A 7388-nucleotide genomic window follows, 5' to 3' on the forward strand; every position below is an offset into this window, starting at 1 on the left:
TGTCCGAAGTAAAGCTGGCAGTTCCTGTAAGAAGCAGAGCGCTTAAACCAATAACAAGAGTAACTACAAAAAAAATAAAAAAAATCGAATTATTCCTGGTACGACTTAACAAAATCCGAATGATTCTGAGTTCGAATTAACAAAAATCTTTTCGATTTCACGAACGACTTAACAAAAAAAATCCGAATGTGTTCAAGTACGACTTAACAATTATTTTTGGTACGAGTTAATTTTACTTTGAACATTACGCTATTTTTTAAACCAAGGACGCGGAATCAAAATTCCCGGAAAAATCAATTTTTAAACCCCGATATCTCTGTAATGCATCGTCCGATTTTAAAACGGCTTTCAGTGTTAGATTCAGTTTAATAAGCTCTACAAAAAACATATTCATTTTTGATTTGATCAGAAAATTCATTTTTTCGAAAAATTTGTTTCACTTCCGGTTTCGACCGGAAGTGACATATTTTCATTTCCAGCCTTATTACAGAGGTAAATCGACCAAATCATAACCATTGAAAATTTCAAGCCTCTATCTTAAAGCGTTTTTGAGAAAAATCCGGGACAAAATGACTTTTTGAAATTTTTAAAAATGACGTCACGTCAACACGGAGGTGACGTTCTCTTAAAAATTTTAACATTCTTAAGGGACGCCAACTCGCAAAAATCTGTGAAAATTTCATCAAAATCGGTAAAAAACCTTTTGAGTTATGAAGCAAAAAAGGAGTCAGAAGAAAAGAAAAAGAATAATAATAATAATAATAAAAAGAAACCGAAGAATAACAAGAGGGTCTTCCGTTGAAAACGGAAGACCCTAATAATAAAACATCAGAATAACAATAGGTCTTTTCGACCGAAAGTCGAAAAGCCCTAATTATGCATGCGTGGATCTAGAAAGGGGTGCCCCCTAAAAAAAATCCATTGGCTAACTAGTAAAATTTTTACATATCTGTCTCGGCCCCCCCCCCCAAAAAAAAATTCCGGATCCGCGCATGCAATGCATTATTTTTTTTTAATTATATGTTTTCACGATAACTGCGGTATCATACATGTAGCTTATATATATAAGATATGCTCTGGGGTTGTTGTTTTTTTTTTTTGCAATCAAATCGATCGCTTAAAATTTTTTTTTAACCTTTTTTTTTTAAATTGAAAAGGCATGAGAAAATTTCTATTAATAAAGAGTTCCAATTCAATGTACATATATCATGCCTTTAAAACACTGCGAAAGAGCGATATTTAGTGGACTCTTATTTATAGACACATAGGCCTCATCCTATCAATAAAATCAATTTCAATATTTCTTTCTTCGAACACAAATAGTACAAAATCTACTCTGATATCAACCGTTCCCCGTGTGTTTCCACTCTTTTTGGCATACATGTTAATTTTGCTAATAATAGCGAGCGCAGCTCGCCGGCGCGCAGCGCCGGCGCGAAGCGAGCTCTACCGGCAAGGCGTGTGTGAATAGAAAATTCGGACTAGTTGCACATTCATTCAACGGATTTTTTTGGCGTCAGTAAATCGGACCAGTAATGCATCGTTTTAATCGTCCCAGAAGTTCCCTGTAATCATGGCAATTTTTATAACTTCACACTCTCACGAGAATCAGCAAGACAAATTTAGACAGTAAAAACAATAACGATGTAAGCGACATATACAGTCAATGTTACCTCTAAAGTTCACCTCAGTACACTTTCAATCAAAAATAATCGTGTGACGTCACAAACGTTTACACATTGATCCTATATTTTTTCGGAGTCAGTAAATTTTGACCCACAATTCATAGTACCAATGGTTTCCAACCTCACGTTCCAACATCACGTTCTCCCGAGAATCAAAGTAAAACCTTTGAAAAGCTTATAAGATGTGTAATTTTAAGAACATCATGCTTTTTAAGTAAATAAAACAGTATACTTCGCATACTTTTATTTCTCAGGGGAGTTTTAAAGAGTAAGACGACACTTAACCAACGTCAGCTTTGACGTCACAATAAGCACTGATAAGGGGAAATTACTCTAATTGAAGTTATTGTAAATCTGCTGAAATGACCAAAATCCTCTTAAAATCTTGCAAAGGCTAAGATAAAGAACAGCTGACGAATAAGGACATTTCTTCAGATACAGGAAACAGTTGTAAATTGCACTAACACAAATATTTTATTCACTAATATGTTTTACGGTGCTACCGTTCTGGCGAGCGCAGCAAGAATTACACATACTGTACCTTGCATCATTGTCAACTTTTATTGAGGTATCAAAGAACGACAAAGAATTTTTGAGAGAGTATTGCTCTACAATAAGTATGCAATGGTACTAATTTTAATGGTTATGATATATACAGCGCAACCCCCTACCCAGAGAGAGAGAGAGAAAGAGAGAGAGAGAGAGAGAGCCCGGTACCTATTTGAAGGTGTGTAATTTCCCACTTTTTAATTCTACATAATTTTTTTTACCTGTTAATTTTTCATTTTATTCCTTTTTATTTAGTTCGAAATGTCATATTGTTTATTTCCTCCCTACTCATATACTTACCTGCCTACTGTACATGCATGCACAATTAGTTTAAAAATGGATCGATATGACAGTAAAGTATGGCTCTTGCTAGTGTATATATATATATATATATATATATATATATATATATATATATATATATATATATATATATATATATATATATATAATCTCTATATTAAAAAAAGACTAAAAACAAATCATGTGTCAAAATGAGGCAGGTATCGCAGACTATACTTATCACAGATGTTTGATCCACCTCTAAATTTATCGCGGGAAATATAGCGCGAGTGCACTGTGACGTCAGCCATGACTTTGTTCGTCTTTGTTTACGTTTCTCGACTCAATACGGAGGTATGGAAGCATGTAACAAATCTTTCGAGTCTCGCCAAAGCATATGCGGTACTCAAAACGTGTCTTCAAACTTTAAATCACTGTAAATTACGAGTTAAAAGTCGGCCATTTTTGGCATAGTACCACGGGTGTAAACATTAGAGAGCATTATGGGACGTAGACAAAAAATTTGTTTGATGAACTGTAGGTTTAGCTCGTTCTTTTTCCCGCGCACACTGGTTCTTAGAGCTCGCTTCGCTAGCCGGCGCTGCGCGCCGGCGAGCTGCGCTCGCTATAATTACGGTAATTTCCTGAAACGTAACGTTATACGTAGCAGCGCCTTTTTTTAAAGGGGGTGGGTGGGTGGATGGCAGCCTCATCCAAAAAATCTTTGCAAGCAAAAAGAAAAATAAATCATGAAAATTCTAATCCTTCAGCTCTTTAGCAGTTCAATGGTTTCTTTATTTTCACTTCCATTTATTACATGCAGGGGGGGAGGGGGGAGGGGGGGGGGGGGGGACAACACCATGTTCTTTTAACATGATAAGCAAATATTTTTAAGCGTAAATTAAAAATAAAATTAAACATTAATTATTTTTTTTTAAGTGGAGGGGCAAATCCATGGTAAGTCGATTTTCTATGTATAAATTGACAAAAATGAAAAAAATTTTAGCATGGGGGGAGCTCTTTGATGAGTCAAGTTTTATATGTAAGTTTAAGAAAAAATGTCTACTGCAAAAAAAAGGGGGAAATCAATCAATCAATCATAATCACAATCACTTTAAAAGAGGAGATGCAGTGCAATGAATATTTATATATTAAAATCTTTATTATTTAACAACATTGTATCTGAGATTAAACTATTGTTCTACATATAAATAAATAAATTATAACAAATCTTATAAACTATGAATAATGAAAATTTACTGAAAAATAGGTATGTTTTATTTTTTGGCATTCAAATTTCACGTTATTTATTTTATTTTATTAATTTATTATAATTCATTGTTTGATCACATGCTGTGCTCGCCCCAACGGTCGCACCGTAAAACATATTATTTATGGAACATTCAGCAAGTTTTCCTTGTTTTGGAGGATAAGTTTATGTGTGTATTTGACACATAGGTACTAGATACAAATGTTTATTGCGCACCTTGAGCGATGTCCATTAAATTGCCAGTCATAAATACGGACAACTGCGAGCTAGCCTACGTCGTTTACATAGATCTGCATTCTCCATTCATTCACCGGCACGAATATCAACCCAGAAAACACGAAATTAATTTCTTTCTCAGCAGTTCATGGGACGAAGACAAATTTCTTCGCAAAGATTAATTATACCTTATCTCATCACATCTCATCACAACGTCAGAGAGAGAGAGATGAGAGAGTTTCATTCATTTATTTTTTAAGATATACATGTATCTACATAACGCATTGCTATAATTCACAAATTTATTATACATGTACATGTACCAATAGAACTGCTCCACTAAACTACAATAATTAGATAGGACATTAGTGGTGAATTTTAATGTATATTAATTAATTGTGACAGGATGAATGCAGAGGAATATGTGCGTATAATAATTATATTATGAGTTAAATATTTAGGGATCACGTGAACCATAAACTAAAGTAACACATCGGCTAATAAATAAAAAAAATATAGACTTACCTATCTGGTTGATGGTTCTGAAGTTGGGGTGCGATCGATGTACCCTCTTGAGTACTACCCTGTCCCCCAGAGCCCCTGCTCGGACGAGAGGGGTGGGCTGGGCAATTCCTGCTAGAATCGACTTCATATCTGGTAGTACTGATAAAATACTGAAACCCTCGGTAATGTGTTCCTCATGTGTATGTTAATAAACTTCACATTGGTATGTTGATCGTCAATTAAGTCCTACTTTGAGAAATTTATGCTACACACATTGACGACTCCGAAGTAATCATTTACTAACGGTTTATATAATTATTGAAGCGTACGGTCTTTCCATGGTCCAGAAATAGCACACACCTTCAGACGTTTTAGTTAAGAATTCAATACACGTTATGTAAAGTCTATTTAACCGTGAGCCTCTAATAGAATGAAATGACCGAGGGTTGCGTTCGATTACGTCAACTGAATACAACCCCGACTGTCTCGATTTAATCCCAATACAACAAGGCGAGAATCTTCACAAGTTCTCAGACGAGGACAACCCGGTTCCAGTCCCCAGAGTCGGTCAGGGGGACACAAATCCCCCTGAAAATATAAACACCTTTAAACAAATATAAACAAACTACTGAAGTGATCCAGACGGGGGGATATTTTTTTCCCTGCAAGCTTCTGTGCGTTCCTTTATTGAACAACGTCGGCCAAAATCAAAGGGAGGGTCCCGTATATTTTTCTAGTGTTAGAAGTAACGCATAACAATCATAATATGTGGGTCCATACCAGGAAATATGACATCTTTATATGGGTCGTAATCCGGGCCATTAATTAGAGCATCTCGCTTCGTTCCCATCCCCGGGAACAGCAGACGTTAATATCCATTTGATAGGACAGCCATCTTCTTTGGTTCTGGCGTCACTCTGGACGTAGTATATATACATATATGTATTTTGGACGACACGTTCTTGACTTAAAACGTAGTGGGTCAGGGAATTGAAAGAGAAAAATTACTTGATAAGAAAGTCCTATGGTGAACGTGATGGCTACCCCGATAAGAGAGCTTGGCTGTTTTTAGAAGCATTCAACAGTTATTATTGTTCGCGGTCTATCAAACATGTCCACAGACTTTTCTTTTTCCCCACTTTTTTATTCCCTCGTTTAAAATCATTTTTTCTGATCGAAAAGAAATTATCCATGATAAAAAAAATTCCTCCAATTATCATTTGCTATAAAGATGATTATATCTAATTTTCACTACTAAATGGTCATTCCACTAATGTCGTAAACTAAATGGACACCTGCAAAACCAATATTTGCTAAGTAGTAACCAACATTGTCAACATTCCAATGATATATATATATATATATATATATATATATATATATATATATATATATATATATATATATATATATATATATATATATATATATATATATATACACACACACACACACACACACACACACACACACACACACACACACACACACACACGGGTTTGTGGGACAGCACTCGAAATTAATGCAAATGTTGCACAGGTAAAAAAAAAAAAATTGTTCAATCTACACTACAGTTTTATAGTTAGAGAGGCATTTTTCTTTCTCCCCAACCAATCAACCTTTATTTAACCTTTTATATTTTAAAGGACAAGCAACTGTTTCTTTGAAAGGAACAGGAAAGTGGGGGGGGGGGGGGGGGGGGGGGTTGCTGGTAGTATAAAATGACAACCAAATGAAAGATTACAATAACTACAATGTATTGTCATTTATACATTTAATATATTGAGGATATCGAAGTGTGTCAGCCTAAATTAAATTTAATATAACCTTTAATTGCTTTAAATAAAAATTTGATTTCGGTAGGTTAATGAACGTATATCCGTTAAAAGGTGGTTTAAATCTTTCCTTTAGTCAATACAAAATTGACTACACTTAAAATGTGCAATTTAATTGTATTAACTTAATCTTTTAAGGGGATCATTTTTTCCTTCCTAATAATATAATATATATAATATTAAATCGATTTTTCCGAACCCCCCCCCCCCCCCCCCGCAAAATATCAGTGAGCAAAACTATACTTCAAGATTATTCTCCAAATACCGTTACATCCCCACGTGTAAAAAAGCAGACACGTGATTTTTTAGCATAAACAAGATGCCTAAAGGTCGCATAACTTACCTGAGCAGCAATACCCAAAACTGATCAAATAAGCTTTATGGGAATATATAAAAATATCTAAGTAAAGAATTTAAGGTGGAATAACACACATAGAAAAATCATTCATATTTACAGTAATATTTTTTATCATGAAAGATATCATAATAAATAAACTATACATATGTCAAATAAGCGAAAAATTTGCAGTTTAGGGATAAAAAAGCTGTCAATGTGACAACAAACCGGGTTTTCTTTTATTTGAACTGCATCCATAATCCATGTCAAACCTGAATTGATAAACACTACCAACCGTATCCAGTGAAATGGAGTACCCTATATGCAATATTTTGCCAAAAAATGACAAAGTTGAAAAGCTGGTATTTTTTTCATAAATGATCAGAAATCAAAATCCTAGCAATATGCATACCTCTGATATATGTGCAATTGATCTGCAAAAGAACAACTTCCTATCTTGAAAACTGTAGGAGGAGTTATCTGTACAATGAGGGTATGCAACATTTTGTCAAAAAATGACTAAGTTCAAAAGCTGGTAATTTTTTCATAAATTATCAGAAATCAAAATCCTAGTGATATGCACACCTCTTATATATGTACAATTGATCTGCAAAAGAACAACTTCCTACCTTGAAAACTGTTGGAGGAGTTATCCGTACAATGAGGGTTACCCTATATGCAATATTTTGTCCCAGGATTCGAACTCGGGA

Source organism: Crassostrea angulata, chromosome 6, assembly GCF_025612915.1.
Source record: "Crassostrea angulata isolate pt1a10 chromosome 6, ASM2561291v2, whole genome shotgun sequence".
NCBI lineage: Eukaryota > Metazoa > Mollusca > Bivalvia > Ostreida > Ostreidae > Magallana > Magallana angulata.